Here is an 18,281-nt window from a genome sequence, read left to right on the forward strand (position 1 = left end):
AGATTCATGGAGACCTTATTCATACACTAACTCAGGAACTTCAGTCGATTGCCACTCCATGGCCCTTTTGTCAATGGGGACTCGATCTCATGGGCTAGATTTACCCTCCATATTTTAATGACCACAAATTTATAATCACAACCACAAAGTATTTGACAAAGTGGATTGAGGTCGTCCCTCTCACCCAACTCACTGAAAAGTAGATTGAAACTTTTATCCTCAACTATATCATTTGTCGATACGGTGTTCTCCTTTCCATTGTCAGAGATAATGGGCATCCTTTCAATAATCAGGAAGTTCGCGAGCTTTGTGTTGATTCCATATTTATCATTTCTTTTCCACTTCATATTACCCCCTAGGGTAATCATCAATTCAAAGTGTCTAATAAAACTATCCTCAAGATCCTCAAAAATATAGTTGATGATGTTGGATGTAACTAGCATATCCAACTCAATCTGGCACTATGGGCCTATCATACAAGTGTCTACACACCCACTAGAGTCTCTCGATACTCACTTATCTATGATTCAGAAGCCATCTTACCTATTGAGGTCGAGTTACCATTTTTACGGGTCTCTTTATGCAATCTTATCAGTGATGAAGACTACAAGATCTCCTGCTTGCAAGATTTGGAATTTTTATATGAGCATAGAAAAATTGCATTTAATCATCTCAAATCATATCAGTAACATATAAGTCGCAACTATAATCACAAGTTAAAGCCTCACACATTTGAGGTGGGTGACTTAGTTCTGAGAGAAAATCCTAAAAATCAGCAAGACGGAGAAAAAAGGGCAAGTTTGAACCAAATTGGCTTGGGCCTTACATCATCACAATACTCTATGGATCACATGCATATCATCTCTCAACAGTAGAAGGAGAACCATTGGATGATCCTATCAACAACATGCACCTTGGCAGGTTTTATACATAGCTTTTTAGAGTATCCTAATCACATAAAAAATAAAAGTGACGATAAAATATATATATATATATATATATATATATATATATATATATATATATATATATATATATATATATATATCGTCACTTTGGTGAAAACCTGGCAAACAGGCACCTTGTGAAAAAAAAAAAGTAAAGAAAAATAATTTCATCCAACAGTGAAAACCACCTCGGTGGCACCCTCGGAAAGTACCATGGTGAAAACCGGGTTATTGGTGCCATGTGTAGAGACTTTTTCTCCTCTGTCCATCAGGATTCATTTTCGCCCTTTCACTTTACACACATTCATAGCCTATCATTTCATAATAAAACTTGTCCATTCCCATCATGGCTTGTTATTGATCTACCTAGGATTAGTTCGTCGTCCATAACAACCCCTTTTCATCTCTTTCCTTTCATCCATAATAAACCTTTTCAGCCTTTCCTTTTACCCATAATAAATCAGGTCCTGTCTATAATTGGGGGCATATCCTAAACCTAGTGATGAGAGTGGATTTCTTGGTATCACATGTCTTGAGGAGCATCGTCTTTTCGTTCCTTCTTTTGGACACAATTTGCAATAAATGATCACTTGCATTGTCAATCCACAATAAAGTTTTAGTTTTAGTTTCAGATGTGATGCAAGTAGCAGTGAACTTTCAACAAATCAATCTTTCGACAAACTTTGACTACAACAAGGTTTTTCAACATTATTTGTCCTTTATCACGATGACAATATTATGACCAAATCAAACAGGTTAACATATGTGTCAAGATACACTTATAACTTGAGGATTTCATTGTATGTCGGTGTCAGGTATTTGATTGTATCTTTTGTGGTGACATGTCTTTCAACTTTTCCAAGATGTCTCCGACTAGAGATTTTATCTCCAGGATGTCTTTGACTAGAAAGGCAAGGATGGGGTATGTTCACCTCTTTTGTTGTTTGTGGATTGTCTCTTAAGTAATACTATGGCTCGTCCAAGGATATGAGGACATTGTGAGTCTAGTGTGAACTGGTGCATTCCTTGTCTACGACTGTCTAATCTCCATGCAAAGGCTACAATGACTATCTAGGTCGAACCTATATCTGGATGGTCATAACCTATTTTCCCATAATAAATCTCAATGATGATAATAGCACAAGAAGTACATTCACCTCCATATCTTATACCTTCATCCACCTTTCCCACTTTGTCCTCCATCATTCCTTCCTGAGTCCCTATAGTCCAGAATCACATGACTAAGTATAATAACACACCAAAAATATCTACATCTTATGTAGTGTCCATATGCATTGTCACATGTTAGTATGCATTATCTATATTATACATGACAAGTTGCATTCATCCTACATATATCATAAACATGTATAGTCATATCACATCCTGCACACATCACTTATCAGTACATCATTATCATATATATTGCATCCATGATACATCACTATAAGCATAGATCATTTGCATCATAATATATAAGGACATATAAATACATCACATTTCATTACATATAGCATAGATCATCACATAAACATATTACATCACATATACATCTGCTCAGAAGCATCATAGAATCATCATATAAATTACATGCATACATAATAGCACATCTCATAAACCATATAGAAACATCAGATCATAAGCATAAAATCATCATAATGAATACATCACATAAAAACACATGCATATAACTATCACCGGGATAGTAAAAAGACATGCATATAACTGTCACCAGGATAGGTCATCTCTCATATATATCAAAAATATAATGTGTCATGATACAATGATGTCAAAAAATCATATCACTACAAAATCACCCAAAGGTGTCTACATCATCATACAAAACTAATACAAAAATGGGCCAGAGAGGGCTATATGAACTCCCTCTCTCAAAGCAAGTAGGCCTCAAAGGAATTTGAGCTCCCGAAGGCCCATCCCTTGGACCATCTCATCGACCCCCTCCTACTGATCCTATTGCTACTAGTGGTGGTACCATCACTCCACCACTAGATGCCCTATGTTGGTCTCTCCCTGTAGTAGTGGATTGAGATGCCTGTCTGTAACTCCCAGCCATGAGATGAGGTGGCACAGTTGCCTCATACAAGCTCCACCAATAACTGATCTCCTCTCTTGCTCTGATGTAGTAGGCATACCTTGGGGAAATCTCTCCTTTATGTGTATCCCTTGCCACCCTAATAGCCTCCTCGACAGTTGAATACTGCTCAATGGCCCTTTCTTGCTCATCTTAGGTATCTTTTAGCTCTCGCCTCAATCAACTCACCTCTCTCTCAAGATCCTTGATCTCATTGGTCTGACCCTACATGAGCTCTTTTAGCATGATGAGATCCTCCTCCTCCTCATCTCTACCCCCAATTTGTCCCTTAACTCTCTCATGTCTAGGGGCATCATGTCCATGATCCTGTACTTGGGTTGCAATCTATAAAGGTTTTCCACCTCTCTCTCTCTCATTGGCCTCGGTGGCATACCATCCCTACCTTGTACTCCACCCTGACCCTGCACAACACCCTACAATTTATATCCCTCCCCATATACTCTCTTTGCTCCTCCTCTCCTCTGTCTCCTACCTCCTTCCTCATCATCATCATCATCCTCATCTAAACCTAGTGTTGGCTCTCCTAGACCTGTCAAGCATGGAATTGGATGTGCATTGAAGTAAGCCTCGTACTTAGGAGTCATCCTTAAATTTTTTATATTTCTCAATAAATCCCAAGGCATAGCTACCATCTCCTAAAACGGTGTCACTACTGTGTCATAAGACAAAATGGGCCCCTAGTGTTCTTGCTCTCTGACAGTGCAAGCAAACTCACCTAAACCCTGAGGCATCCGTTGTACCCTGTCAAACTATCTTGACACCCTATCTGGTAAATTCCTATCTAAAATATATTGTGTCCTCCTAATCAGATATTTGCTACGAAAATAAAAAGGTAACTCTATGTCATCCTCTACCCATGCTTCACAATCTAAATAGGGCCTCCATATAACATTGTTGATATCATCAATGACCCTCCTCTTGTACTCGAACTTCTCAATCTTTGGTTGGGAAGTAATCATGCCATATGTATGTGCATAAGTTTATCCGTGACCCTCGAATATGAAGTGACTAGGCTTAGTCACTACTATATGCTCATAAGCCCATACTTGTAATAATGTTACTTTGCATCCTAACCTGCAGCCACCGTGGTATACAAATTGATGTAATAAATGGTACAAATGCATAGGTATGCATGGTCCCCAAGAAAACCTAGTCCTCTGTGTCAAGAGCATCTCTAATGCTTTGTCCCATCTGATAGCTAATCCATGAGTAGCCCTGTCAGGACACAAGAACTCACTGATAATGCCTCCCACCACTACAACTAATTTATGTCCACTGCTGTACATAACCTCCCAACTCAGATGTCCTCCTTTCAGCTCCAACTTCAGGTCTCCAAAGACTCATCGTAGTGCATCTACATCTCCTTCCCAACCATAAACCACTAGCTCCCTAGTGATAGGGATCCTCAGTATCCTGTATACATCCTCTAAAGTGACAGACATCTCAAATGTCGATAAATGAAATGAGCATGTATCAGAGTACTATCTCTTTGCGAGAGCAATCAACAATCATTTGTTCATCTGAATCTCGAGCATGAACATGACATGTCTCAAATCCATGACATCTATCATCATGTGATCCTCAGTAGTTAGGTTCAATCGTAGCTATTGAGTCATAGGGAATCTCTCTCATGACTCTATCTGTCTTAGATACTCATATAATCAATCAAAGGAATCGTGTCGATCCTAGTAGTAGTCATGTCTATCACATAGTGTTGCTTGTCTTATCCTAGCTTAGTAGTGCCTATGTCTATCACATTGTGTTGCTCATCAGGCTCTGTCCTACTACTTATATTTATCACATGATGTTGCATCCTATCAGTGTATATGTTTATCACATTCGATTTTTGCTAGAGTACTCATTCGATTTTATCAATTCGACGGTTTGTCCGCTAGCAGCTTAGCATCCTACCTACCTAGGGGCACCTGTTTGAATGTATCCTCTTAATAGTTTATCCAATTGGTGATGCACGTCTATCACGTGGTTGTTGATTCCAACCCTAATTCTATCTTATCCTAGCTGGGGAACATGTTTAGGTGTATCCTCTCAACTACTTATCCAATTGACAACGTATGTCTATCATAGAATTGTCAATTTCAACCTTTTTGGACAAAGACATGGTCATATTGATCATAGAGACGACTTTACTGCATAAACATATTTTTTCTCTATACAAATGCATTTTCACGATGCAGACACGATGTTGTTTTGCAAACACGCCCCATATCACCTAGACGCGACAACATAGCCTACATGCAGATTTCAGACACAGATGTGCACACACTGAACCTAGACATGATTACATACATAAACATGCACATATTGATCATAGATGCGCTTGCACATCACAAACGCGTCCTAAAGTGATCTAGACGCATTTTTACCTCTAAATATCAATTTTGGGTTTTTGTTTCATCTGCCTATCTAGCCTACTAAATGTGTCATAAATGCAAAATCATTGAGAAGGTTTGAGATACATACTGGCTCGCCCATGTCTGCAGGCCACTTGAACAATCAGACGTGATCAAATCGATGCAATTTGACCATAATGATCTCCTAACTATTAACTGCTCTCTAATCTCTCTGAGTGCTTTGCACTCTAATCTCTTGAATGTTGTTCCCTGTGGCCTCTATATATAGGTTGTAGAACCCTAATTGGTCGTGCTCACCTCCCATCATTGTTTTCCTGCCTGTTGATCCCTTTTGAGTGTAGTTTTCACCTTCGTAACCATGTCGTCCTATCCTTATCCCTTCTAGTTGTTCTTCCTTTTCAAGAGTTTGTCTGCAATTTTTTCAACATTTTTCATCCAATCTCTCGAGGGGGCATATCACTCCCATCCTGGGGCATAGTTTGTATCAGTTCATCTTATCTTCTTTAAGCCAACGCGACAAGTTGCATTGTCTCAAAGAGGGACAAAATGTAGACACCTAAAATTATCATGTTTTAATTAAATTAATATTTTATTTATTTAATTAATTCACTAAGCCTTTTCTAGCCTTTCCCTGTTTAAATAAATATTTTTATTTATTTGAATTGTCCTTTCCCTAAATTAAATAAATATTTTTAATTATTTCATTGGTCCCACTTCTTCTATTAATTAAATGAATATTTATTTAATTAATTAATTCATTAGTGTTTTCCCTCCATGACACTTATCATTTATCTCTTGATTTTATCCTTAACTACCCCCTTCATATTTTATCATTTTTCCTACCTACCCTTTAATCCTAGTCAACTATTTATCCTTCCAGCTCTTAATCCTATCTATCCATTCTCTAAGGTGTCTTGTATATAAGAGGATCCTTTCCTCCTTATCAACCTGAATCCAAAAACCTAACTAATGAAAAATGCAGTCAAGCCTTCTTACAATCAAGCAACTTGACAACCACAATCTGTTCTTTGTTGAGCTCTTGTGCAAATAAAAATTTAGAGAGCAAATATATCAAACAAGATCAATGGAGATAGGAAACATTAGAGATCAAACCCTACCAAGCATGTGAATGGTATAATCTTTCTATTTTGTTGTGGTTTGCATGTTTTAGGTTCTTCATTAGTGTATGGTGGATTCTTAATTTTAAAACTAGGGTTTTATGTGGTTGGATCTTTTATGGTTTTGCAATAGTTTCATCTTCCAAATTTCATCGTATACAATATCAAAGGTAGAGAACTAGAAGGGTAACAAGTCAAGTATAAGTGCAATCATTATGTGTATAGAAATGTGTATGGGAAGTATGAGGAATGAAAGAGGTGATAGGTTGGTAAAGAGGCATATTTGAGGAATATAATAACGATATGGATAGGTATATATAGGAAAAGATGGAAGGATAAAACAAGGAATTAACATATCATGGAATAGATTTGCAGATGTAGGAATGGCATGAACAAGAGGGGTGGTGATAGGTTGGGTAGTGCTAAATGAAATTATATGGATAGAGGTATGATACATCTTGAGGCATGCAATTATCTCAAGAAGGGCATATCTAGGTGTAAAGGGGAAAATTAGGTGACCTGGAAATTTGCAACATAGAAGGGGAAATCACCAGATCACCTATTTTCACTTGAATGGGGGGATGCCTTTACATTCAAAAGAGGGGGGGAAACCCACTAGATTCATTCACTAATTAGATTAGAACTAGATACTAAGTAGGTTGATTGAAATGGAATGTGTTTGACCCTCTTTTGTAAGTTGACAAGTTGAATTAAGACTAAGTGTTGGAAATGAAGACAAATATGAGAAAACAGTGAGTTGTAAATTCGGGATTTTGTCGTGCACCTAGATCTGAGAGGTATGAGATGATTCAGAATTTCTCTACAAAAATTGCCAAAAGCAGTAGGGACTGAGTGCAGGGAGTAGGACGCCCTCCTCTTGGTCCTCCAAAATTTTCGATCACCAAAAAGGGTTTTTCTATGTCTGTATCTGAAGCTTATCTCAAGAGTTACAACCACACATCTATTTTCTACACACAGAAGGAAAGGGAAATGAGTTGGGGATAGGGATTTTTGTTTAGGTCAAATCCTGGTTTTGGAATTAACCAAGTGGTTGAAATAATGTAATTGAAATGACTAAAATTAGAAATCCTCCTCTTTGAGGGGATGTTGAATTCACTAAAAATGAAATATTTATACCTCCTTGTGAATTTTTGCTTGCCTCCACATGGAATTAGGACTTCATGAATTAGGATGATGATCTCCTCTTCAATGCATGAATTCTCGACTCTATTATTGGTCCAAATCTTGAAGGAAGACTGAAAATGCTCAATTTCTCTTGAATGCTTGATCTTGTGGATGCTTGAAGACCTCTTGTGTGTGCTTGTGGACTCTTGATCTTTAAATGAGAGGGGAAATCCCTCTTATATAGTTGTCTGTAGGGAAAACGAATTAATATTTCGACATGAGCTGACATGGATGGGTTTTTCCTACTAAAATTTGAGATAGGTCAAGGGGTCCAAAATAGGTCCCCATTAGGGAGGACCAGGGCACCACGCCCTGGTCCTTCCCTAATTTAGGGTAGGATCAAGGTGGCAATGAGGTGCATCATTGAATTAGATGGTGTTTATGACATGCATGAGCATAATCAAGTCTCCAATCAGGCCAAGGGGCACAAACAATAAGGCGAAGACCTAAATGTGATAAAAAAATTGCAAGGGGTGCAATTTTAGGACGCTACACTAGGTGGTAAGGTATGAGGAGGATGGGGAATAGTACACCAGTGTATGTGGGAGAAAGGTTGTGGTTAGATAAAAGTGGTGAAAGGGGCATTTGTAATAAAAGAAGAATAGTTTTATGTAATAAAATTGTCCCATGCTAAGTAAAAATGGTTGGGCGTAGAGGAGCGAAAAATGGTAGGGTCCAAGGCGCCGAGTTCCAGGGAAATCTTCAAAAATTTAAACACGCTCTAAATACTCCCTCGGTCGCACTTGTGGATATCGATGTCATAGAGGAAGTTCGGGAGGAGATTGATATTTATGAAAAGCACACTTTCCTATGTCATTTCATTGGAATTAAACCTATCCATGCAACCATCAAACAATGGATTTCACAAAACTGGAATGTGGAGGTTGCTCTGAAATTTATACAGAGACAGTTTTTAATTGTTGCCTTCGCTTGCGAGGAAAGTATGAAGAAAATTGTGAACACAGATATATGGTATCTAGATGACCATCCTCTCTTCTTTCATCGTGGAACCCTAATTTTGATCCAACAAAACTTAGACCATATGAGGAACCCCTGTGGATTCGGTTGTACAATCTTCCCATCGAATATTGGGGCGATGAATGCTTGGAAAATATTTGGTACACCTTGGGTACCCTCATAGATATTGATCAGGATATGCTGGAAAGTGATCTTGGGAAGTATGTGAGATTGAAAATCATCGCCATCAATGAGATCCCCCAATCAATCGGTTTAATCGTCAAGGAGACAAAATGGTGCCAAAGCATTGAAATTGAAGCACATCGTTGATTTTGCACTAAGTGCAGAGCTCGCACTCACTTTGAGAAACATTGCAATTCCAAAGTAAAGACCAAGGAGATGTAGCAACACAAGAAGACGGTTTTCGCGCCTGCAATTGCTGGATTGATTGAAGGTCCAAAGAATGAGGCGGTTCCATGGGTAACAAAAATAACCAATCCTTCTTCTGTTGCAGACCCCAAAACAGGAGCCATTGGTTTGGGTACATCAATCCCTGATATTCCTTGCCAAATCTCCACATTGGAGGAGGGTATTGAAGGGACACAGGAAACCAAGATGAGGAATCACTCGGACAATTTTCCCCCTTTCCTAGATGACCTTGAGGTGCCCGCTTCTTCAACCGATTCAGAGGAATTTTGGGATCAGTTGGACATAATTGAAGATTGTTGCAACTAACAATCAACTTGCCAATTTCTGGACAAGGGCAAAGTAAAGACTATGAAAAAATCTAGAGGTAGAAAAACCTTGAGACAATTGAGGGAAGAGGAGGCTGTGGCGAAGGGATTTACCAGTATCTTCACATTCTTAATTACCAAGGGAGGAAATTCCTCCCTTGGGAAACAATGAGAATCACTTCATAAAATGTCAGGGACCTCAAGGCTCCTGACAAGCGGCATTAAGCGCCAACTACAAGCGCTCTCGAGGAAAATATTCCTCCTACAAGAAACAAAGCTCTCTGCCAACGAAGGCAAAATATTTGGGAAATTTTGCTGGCCTTGGGAGGGATTCTTCCAGGACTCATTGGGTGCTTCTGGTGGTATCGACATCCTCTGGAAACATAATTTGATTATGCTCAGTATCTTGCACTCTGAACAACATTGGTGTGCGGCTGAGATCTATGAACTTTGCGATGACTCTAAATTCTTGCTCCTTAATATCTATGGTCCTATAGGCATAGAGGAAAAACGACAGGTTTGGTCTTCCATCTTAAATTTCATTACTGGCCATAAGAACAGACTCATCATTGGGGGGGATTTCAACGCAATCTTGGACCTTTCATATGAAAATGGAGGTGTTCGGTTGGTTAACCAAACTATGGTTGATTTCCATGAATTTGTGGCCGCTTCTGGGTTAATGGATTGTCCGACCTTGAATGGTCTCTTTACTTGGACAAATAGGTGTAAGGATTTCACTGCTATTGCAGAGCGTCTTGATAGATTCCTTGTTTCTCCTAACTGGGTGTTGGGTGATCTTAACTTAGATGCTCACATCCTATCAGTAGGCATTTCAGATCACTTCCCGATTGAACTAATAATCAATAATGGTATCAAACCTCTGAAGACCCCCTTCAAGTTTTTGAACATGTGGTGGCATGATAAAGGGTTGATCACATTGTTGGAACAATGGTAGCATGAATGTTGAGTTAGTGGATCTATCAGTTACAGGTTGGTAAAAAAACTCCAATTCATAAAACAAAAAATGAAAGTTTGGAACAAGAAGAAGTTTTAGAACATCTTTCATGAGAAGGATAGAATAGAGGAGGAGTTAAAATTTCTCAACGAACATGTCATTGTACATGGCATGCATAATGAGGAATACCTGAAAGATAGGGGTTTGAAAGATGAGCTCTTAGAAATACTAAAACGGGAAGAACTTTACTGGAAGGATAAGTCTAGAGAACTCTGCATCAAAGATGGCGATGCAAACACTAAATTTTTTCACTCATCGAATCAAGAAAGGAGGGCTGCTAGCAATATTGATTCCATTCAACTCTCTAATGGATCATCTACTAAAGGTTTGGAGGATGTTGGAAAGGGGGCAACCTCCTTCTTCCAAGGCTTTCTTGGCTCCAAACAACACGTGCCTGTCAATGGTGGGATCCTAGACTTCATCCCAAGATTGGTTGATGTGGTAGATAACCAAATGTTATGTGAGCCGATATCCTTTGAGGAAGTAAAACTAGCTCTTTTTTAGATGCATCCTGAAAAGTCTCCTGGGCCTCAATTCTTCCAGAACTATTGGCACTTTTTAGGCTCTGAAATTTGGCAGCTTGTAGAGGATTTTCAAAAATCCAACAGGTATGTCAAAGATCTAAATAATTCAATCATTGCTCTGATTCCCAAAAAGCCAGAATGTGTGTCTTTTAATGATTACAGGCCCATTTCTCTATGCAACACACTCTATAAAATCATCGCCAAAGTCTTGGCCAATAGGCTCAAAAAGCTACTGGGAAAAATTATTTCATGGGAGTAGAATGGATTCGTGCCAAGCCAAGAAACAACAGATGGTATTCTCCTAACCAATGAAATTGTTCACTTCCTCAAGATTGAATGCCAACCTGGAATGATCATTAAACTCAATGTCAGCAAGGCATATGATAACATGTCATGGGAGTTTTTGGATGGTGTCTTGTTCTGAATGGGCTTCTGTGACAAATGGAGAAACCTCATCTCATTATGCATCTTGTCCGTCAGATTTTCAATTTCAGTAAAGGGTGGCTTGCATGGTTTATTCCAAGAAACTAATGGGCTTCATCAAGGGGACCCCATATCCCCATTTCTATTTGTTTTTATGGTTGAATCTCTCAGTCATTCCATCAAATGGGGGGTGATGAGTCTTGAAGGGTATTCAAGTTACCCCTAACATGTAACCAATCTCACATTCTCAATTTGCGGATGATACCAACTTATTTGGTGAACCTTCTGTCAATGAGGCTAGATGCATCAAAGCGACACTGACGAAGTATGAATGTCAGTCTGGACAAGCAATGAATAAGGAAAAATCATATATTCATTTCTTTAACACCCCACAAATGGTGCATCGTAGGATCTCTGGCATACTCCAATTCCAGTGTGACTCATTACTAGCTAAGTTTCTCAACGTTCAGGTATTTGGCGGGCATAATCGTTCAAAACATTGGATGGATGTTATGATTTGTTGCTAGAACAAGGCCTTGAGTTTGAAAAACAAATGGCTTACACTGTCAGGGCATATGAATATGGTGAAGGCAGTTCTGGCTATCATTCTTATATACAATATGTCATGCATGGAACTAACTCGCAAGGTCAAACATGGTATGGAGGGGGAAATTAAAAAATTTCTTTGAGAGGGCTCTCAGGATGTCCACAGGGTGCCTTTGGTCAACTGGGATACTGTATGTAAGTCCAAGAAGGCGGGGGGTGTTGGATTATGCTGTCTACGAAAACAGAACATGGTCCTTGGCGCTAAGCTGGTTTGGAAAATGTACTCCCAACCCCATAAGATATGGCGTTGAATATTCCAATCAAAGTATTTAGACAACAACAATCCAAATAGAATTCTCATGTGTACAAAGTAGTTTGGAGGTTCAACCACTTGGCAGTTTTTGAACAATTGCAAACGCATAATTTGTGATCACATTTCATGGAACATTGGCAATGGGAAAACTGTGGACTTTTGGTTTGACTCATGGAACGGGCACAAAAGCATAGTAGAGATTCTGCAAATTGAAAACGGTGTGCACCAAATCATTGAGTCACATGGGTCGAAAGTATGCAATTACATTACCAAAGGATCTAATGAGCTTGGTAGTGTAAAGCAGAAAAATCGAACCCTAGTTGTTCTCCCCTCCCCAATCTCCAAGGAGAGAGAAGGGAGAGTCACCAGGGTTGATGGTTTTCACTTAGGAGAGACTTTACATTCAAAAGAGGGGTTGAAACCCACAAGATCCAATCCCATGCAATGCAAGATTGGATTCTATATGAGTTTCAAGGGTTAAGACATCAAGGATACCCTCTTTTGTAAAGAATGTTGATAGAAAGATTGAACTAGGAATGCATGTAAAGTAGGAAAGATTCGCTTATAAACAGAGATAGGGATATGGGATGAAGCTGCAGACCTGGAATTAGCAGTAAAATGTTGAGACGGTGCTGTTCTGCAAATTTGAGTGAAAGTTGACGGGATGATGGCACCCGGCATGCACACGGTCCTCCGAAAAATCCGCGAAACGAAGGGGGATCTATTCGTCTCTGCACAAGGATTCCAGATCTTCAATTACAGCCGCGTACCTGCAACCTTGTTGTAAGAATGTTTGTATTCTTACATGCGAAGGTGTAATGAATGTTGTATTTTGTATGTTGTATGTGATCTCCTCTTCAATGGTTGAATCCTTGTCTTGAATGCAACACTTAGCCTTGAATGGAGACTTAGAATACTCAATTGCTTGAAGGAATGCTTGAATGCTTGAATGCTTGAATGTTTGAATATCGCTTCCACATCTTGTTCCTGCTTTTTTCCTTTTTTCAACCTCCTCAAATGGGAGAGGAAATGTAGTTTATATACTTGTCAATTAGGGCTGATAGACTGATTTTCCCGACCTTAGGCCGACCAGGAAACATTATTTTCCAATTTGCAAACTTAAAGACCCGATGCCCAAAAGAGACCGGGCCCAAAATAAGGCCAGGGACCAGGGCGCTGGGCGCCCTGGTCCCACCTCCCGGAATAGCAGGGTGCAAGGAGGGATCAGGCCAGGGTGCGGAAAAATGTAGTTTTTGATGTTGTAAATAGGTTTTGGGGTCTCCATTCAGGTTCAGCATTGCGCCGCCATCGTGAAGACCCAAATGCAATCGAAATTGCAAGTGTCACAATTTTAGGACGCTACATTTAGCCCCTACTTTAGCGGGAGTATAAGCGTACGCTCATACTTTCGGTAAAGTACAAGGAAACAACATTGAAAAACTTTCACCACGTCAAGGAGGCAAGATACACCAAGCCCCCAGTGGACTAAGGATCTTACGACTTCGATTGACAAAGTAAAAGGGAAGATCACGAGGGAGAACCATGACTGTCAGTAGTAAGGTTCCCTCACTATGAGTCATGCAAGAAAGATATCAAAAATTTTCAAGGCAAAGCTAAATTTGTCAAGAAATTTTCAAGTATCTTGAAAAGATATGAACGGGATGTATGCCCCCCTATGTTAAAGCAATCGCACACGCCTCACCAAGGGTGATTGCTTTAAGGTAGTGATACATATAAGAAATGAGAAAGGAGCACATTATCACAAGGATTTAGCCCCCAAGTGTGAGATAAGCCCAAGGATAATAGACACAAAACACAAAGCACAAGGTGACTTCGCTTTCCTCGGGGTCAGTATGCTGTATGATAATTCATGTATATCATATGTATGTATGCATAATTGTTCTTCATTCCCCAATCAAGGAAGGTCACCTAGAAGAAGGGAACACATGTGTCTTTTGAGTGAACATGAGAGAGACCAAAAGAGATCTCAATGTTTTGCATCATCCTCAAGTAGACAACACTAAGGACAACAAATAGAAGAATGAGAATAACACATAGAAGAAGTAACAAAAGAGAGGAGGAGAGAGTCTGCTATGCTAATGAACTAGTCTAGCATGTCATCTACCCCCCGATCTTGCTGATCAATATTTCGGGAAGGTAGGAAACACGCTAGAGGAAGAACATCCAACACAACAGATGGAGCTATCACAAGATCCAAACAAGGGCTATGTTCATACCCCAAGCCACGGTGTTCTTGTCTAGGAGCTAGGATAAGTGCTTTAGAAAATTTGTTAGATAGATGGTTATCAACATCAACATATTCATATTCACTATCAAAATGAACAGGAGTAACATTTTCATCATGAATAACATTTTCATCTATATCATCATCAAGATTTATAAAAATAGGATCTTTAACTCGCACAGGATCAAGACCATCATGCATCTTATGTTCAGGAGATTTCGGCTCAATCGTCAGCTGAGGAGAAAATGGAATAATATTAGTTGAAGGCGTTTTTGGGGATTGCAAAGTTTGAGAAGCAGCTGCCTGAGCTCTAAGACGACGCTTTCGTTGGCGTTCACGTGCAGAACGATTTTGTCTAGTCTTAGTAGGAAGTTGCGAAGATTGAGGAGGAGGAATGTTCTCATCCTTATCACTTGGGTGTTTAGGTTGTGGTCTCTTAGGTTGAACAATAGGAGAAGAGGAAGGTCTCTTCTCTCCATAAGAGGAAGGAGGAGGAACTGCTCCATATAAGGGAGGAATATTTGGTTTAGGAAGGAGACCAAGTCCATCATGACGAGGAGGTATAGGTCTACTTTTAGGAAGTTTATTAGTCATAGGCATAGTCACATCCATAGGGATGGATTGGGAATCTTCTTGAGGAAAGACATTAGTTTTATCTTTCAAAGGAAGAACTTCCTTCTCAAGAACGATAGGAATGTCAAGTTTGGGTGTTCTAGGTTCACTTAGAGATAGGATCATGTCTTTTTTCCACTTTTGATAAGATTTGAAAAGATGATCACTTCGCGGAGGAAGAGATTGGAATTGTTTAGGCCAAAAATAATCAATAGGAACGCTAGAAGTTCTTTCAGCTGGTTTAAAGAGACTATGATTGACAGTAACAACTTCACCATTATGGGGAAATTTCAAACATTTGTGAATAGGAGAAGCAATAGCTTTCATGGAAGACAGCCAAGGATAGCCTAGCTTCACACGAAATTGTTCGGACGATGGAATAATAGCAAAGTCCACATCAAGGGATTTGTTATGGACCTCAATAGGTAATGTAATAGAACCAATTGCAGGAGAAGAAAATGCATCAAATAGTTTCACAACCACATTTGTTTCATCATAGATCACTTGATTCAATTGCAAAGTAAAAAGAAATTCTTCAGTAATGACATTAACCATACAAGAAGGATCAATAAGCACTCCACGGCAAGGTGTATTCTTGACTTTTGCAACTATATATAAAGGACCATCAGGTGCCCTGATAGTTTCACTAGAATCAAAGGTGATGGAAGGTTCTTTAGGGATTTTCTGCTGCTCTACAAAGTTAATCACATTCGGAGTCATAGACACAAGATCATCAGGTGAGACAGAGGAATCAGTAGTATCAATCGCATTAGAGGTATGAGAAGGCAATGGATCAGTAAAAATCTTAAGATTTTGGTTAGGAGGAGCTACAGATGTGTTGCCTTTATCATTCACACTAGAAACAGAGATAGTATTATTATCAATCAAATCTTGAATTTTACCCTTTAAAGCAAAACATTTTTCAGTATCATGCCCAGGTTGACGATGAAATTGACAAAAAGATTTGTTATCAAAATAGGGTGAATTAATCTTTGCAGGATCTATTTGCCTTATAGGAGGAAGAGTAAGCACATTTTGTTCCAATAACTTATTCATAATACTATGCAATGATTTATTCAAAGGAGTAAACTTTCTTTCTTTCTTGAAAAACTTAGAAATCGGAGGCACACCTGATGCTGCATTCACATTGTTGTTGATGATGTTTTAATTGAATTTAATGGACTCTCTGTTCGGTTTAAACTTCCCAAATGGTTGTTGACTACTATCACCCTTATCACTCGGAGCCATAGGATTTGCTTGTTCCATTTGACTCACAGTCAGTTGATAATTATGAAGAGTTGCGCACAACTGTTGGAAAGAAGTAAACTCAGAAAACAAAAGTTTTTCTCTAATATCTTTTTGTAAATTAGAAATAAAGATTCTTTGAATGTCATTGTCAGGTACTGGAAAAGAAATTTGAGCATACAAATGCTTATATCTACCAATGAAATCAGTCACTTTTTCTTTAACACCTTGTTTACAATGCATTAAATCAATCAAAGTAACTTTAGGACTTATATTGTTTTGAAATTGTTGAATAAAAGCATTTGCAAGTTGTTCGAAAGAAGTAATAGAATAGGAAGGCAACGAGCAATACCATTGTAAGGCTTTATCTCTTAATGTTCTAGTAAACAGTTTTGCAAGAAACCTTTGGTCATAAGCAAAATTAGTACATATTGTTTGAAAGGTCTTAACATGTGTTAGAGGGTCACCCTTACTATTATAAAGCTCCAAATGCGGAATTTCAACATGTTTAGGGGGAATAGCTCGAACAATGTCAAGAGAAAGTGGGCTCACAACATCAAATGTGGGCACACTAAACTTAGATTGATTCATAGAGGCAATTTGTTGCTGTAAAGAAGAGACAGTTTGTGCAAGATTGTTAATGGTCGCTTCAGTCGAAGAGTTCATATTAGACGTGTTAGATTGTGATCGAGGTATTATGTTATTGAAAGAAGGTAGAGAGTAAGGTGGTGGGACACTATGATAGTTAGTCATAGGAGATGATTGGAAAGGAGGAACACTACAAGGAGGAATGGAATGGTTAAATGAATTGCCCCCTTGCGTCATGTTCATTTGTGGAGATGTAATAGGAACACTCATTGAAGGAATGAATGAAGAAGTTGGATTGAATGAAGGAAGAGGGTTGATTGAAGAAGAGGGATTGCCCCCATGACTGGTGATCATAGGAAGAATGTCTTGTATTGAAGTAGTCCTAATGTTTGATGTAAAAGTAGGTATGCTAGCAATAGGAGTTGTCAAAGGAATAGAATGATTAACTTGAGTAGGAGGTTGTGTATAACCTAAGGTTTGGGCACAACTTTTCATAGGAATCACATTCGAATCCATAATGTGTGCAATACCATGCAAAATATCAATTCCATTCTTATCACTTTGAACCATACGTTTTAGACCCTCAATTAATGAAAGAGCTTCACTATCAGGGTATTCTTGAGACATCCATTGTCGAAAATCATCAAATTGGTTATCCAATTTTGAAAGTTGTTCTACAGAAACCTCATGGAGAGCTTCTTCATCATTAAGAGGATTAGAGGAATTACCCATGTCCTCGTTAAAAAGGCCATTCAAATTAGGTTCCATCTCCTCGGTAATTATACCTTGGAAAGACTTAATTCTAAGGCTTCGTCTAACGGGAATAGCGTAAGTAGGACTTATTGTTGTAAAACTCATGCACTAGAGAGAGAGAGAGATTTTGAATTTTAGAGGTAGCAAATTTCAATAAAATCAGCCAATCTCCTAGATTTAAGCTGTTAAATACAATCAAGACAATCTCTCGAAATTTCGAAAAAAATGTCCGGGACCGTGGCGAACGGAGTGCACACGGTCCTCGCAACTTTTTTTGAAATTTTCAGGGATGAAAGTTATGATGATTTTAAAGCTAATCTGAAAAAATTGAGTGATTTTACGATCTATAGATAGGCCAAATTAAAGTTGCAATCTCAAAATTAAACCCTACCAAGATTGTTGAAAAATGTAAAATTTGAATTTTGAAAAAGAGGGGGAAACTGAAATTTTGAATTTTATGATTTTAGAGGGAATGCTGAAAGCAATGCAAGTTTTGAATTTAAAAGTTGACTCGATTTCATGCAAAATTCGAATTTTGAAAATGGAAATCAAGGTTGTTGCAATTAAACACTTAATTTCAAAAGTCACAAA

This window comes from Cryptomeria japonica, chromosome 8 (assembly GCF_030272615.1).
Source record: "Cryptomeria japonica chromosome 8, Sugi_1.0, whole genome shotgun sequence".
Lineage (NCBI taxonomy): Eukaryota > Viridiplantae > Streptophyta > Pinopsida > Cupressales > Cupressaceae > Cryptomeria > Cryptomeria japonica.